We start from the raw sequence: 2173 nt of genomic DNA, 5'->3' as shown, positions 1-2173 counted from the left end.
GTCCTCCTTATTTCCATACAGCAGGGTACGTTTTAATTTATTACTTTGAAAATGTCATTATATGTTTCTTAATTATTTGGATGAATAAGATTTTTATGTGATTTATTTTTCTTTTACATGTGACACCAATTCGAGTTCTCTTGGACTCCATCTTTCTCCACTTCATATTTCGGATGGGTCATAAAGGCCCAAATTTTTTTTATCGAGTCATCCAACCTTGAGAAATTGAAAAACAGGTCTTTCACGTTGACAAACAGGTGTTTGGACCAGATTTGAGATTGTATACACTTAGTGTATACGAAAATCAAGAAGTGGGCCCAAAGGCCTCCAAAATATGTATTTTTGTTATTTTGGACCTATGCCCTTGTCATTTTATTCATTATTATCTTGTTAGAATTTAGGACAAGTGGAAGATGGGCTTAAGGCCCAAAGAAATAAATTTTATGTAAGTTTAGGACAGGTGTAGATGACTCAAACGGGTCAAAGGTCCAAAATGAAAATGGGCCCAAATACTGGCTGACAGGAAAATCAGATTTGGGTCTAAATATCTTTTCCTCTTTATTTTATAGTATTTATTTACTTGTCAATATTTGCTACTAAATCTTAAGGTTTTAAAATTCAAATCCCTAAAAGATACTCGTTTTGATTTTATAACTTAATTAAATCAATCACCTTTAATGAGGCCTAAAAAATAAATTAATTTTGCAAGATAGCTCACTTGGGTAATACCTAAATATTACCCTTTGCTACCCTTTAAAACGGTCCTAACTAAAAATTGCCCAATTCAAATTAAGTTAATCCGTTTTTAGTCAAATAATTAATTGCCGGATGATCGCATATTAGCCAATAAATATGATGCAAATTTTGAGGTATTTATTGTACTTTATGTATAATATTTTTTTTATTTGAATTCAATAAATATGATACATAAATTAATAAGATATTAACCTTTATTAAATCTCAAAACACTTTTTAAATTGATAAACATCGAATAAATAATACTTCTATAAAATAATAAAACTCATGATTCAATGTATATTAATTTAGTAAGATTTTACGGCGTGTTTAAAGGAGGTTCTAAGTTGGAGGATCAAAAGATTACAATGTTTTTCCTAATGTTAATTCATGCATAATTTTTTTAAAAATTTGTATACTATAAAAGTACTAGATATCGGAGCTCGTGATAGCACGGGCCCAATATGTATCATTTTTTATTTCAATTTATGTGACAAAGACAAAATTAAAGAGTTAGTCAAACTTTCATATTAATTTAAAATAGTTTAAATTTTTAATTATTGTTAACTATGGTAAAAAAAATTTATGTCTTTTAACATTCTAAATTTCTAATTATTGTTGTATGATTTGTAATATCTTTTACGCAATTTTCAAATAATAATGGTTATTTCTTCTTTCTCAATTTATGTGGTACTAATAAAATTTCGAGATTCAATCAATTTTTTTTGTCTTTAAAATATTCTATTGTTAACTACTATAAATTATTGTACTTTCTAAGTAATTTTCAAATAATATATATTATTTCATTTGTCCAATTTACGTGTCACCAATAAAATTCGAAGAGTTAATAAGATCTTTTACATATTTTTATATCTTTTGGATAGTTAAGTAAATAATTATTGTGATTTATAATATTTTATACAATTATTTAAAAAAAAATAAACAACAAACAAAACGAATTCATCATAGGAAAATTACCAAAGCATCCTTGAATACATCAATAATGGGTCCCACTTTTTGTTTAAAAAAATATGCATATTGGGAGGATATTTTTGTCCAAAGTAGAAATAGAATAAGTATAAAGCATTAAAGTCTTTTAAAATTTTAAATTGTTAATTCTTATCGTATGATTTGTAATACTTTTACGCCATTTTCAAATAATAGAGGTCATTTCTTCTTTCTCAATTTATGTAGTACTAAAAAAAATTTGAGATTCAATCAATTTTTTTTGTCTTTGAAATATTTATAGTTGTTAGACTGTAAATTATTGTACTTTCTAAGTAATTTTCAAATAATATATATTATTTCATTTGTCCCAATTTATGTGTCACCGGTAAAATTTGAAGAGTCAATCAGATCTTTTATATATTTTTATATCTTTTAAATATTTAAGTAATTAATTATCGTGATTCATAATATTTTATACAATTATTTAGTA

The sequence above is a fragment of the Solanum tuberosum genome, unplaced genomic scaffold, assembly GCF_000226075.1.
Source record: "Solanum tuberosum cultivar DM 1-3 516 R44 unplaced genomic scaffold, SolTub_3.0 scf00105, whole genome shotgun sequence".
Lineage (NCBI taxonomy): Eukaryota > Viridiplantae > Streptophyta > Magnoliopsida > Solanales > Solanaceae > Solanum > Solanum tuberosum.
Note: the sequence above shows the minus strand (reverse complement) of the source record.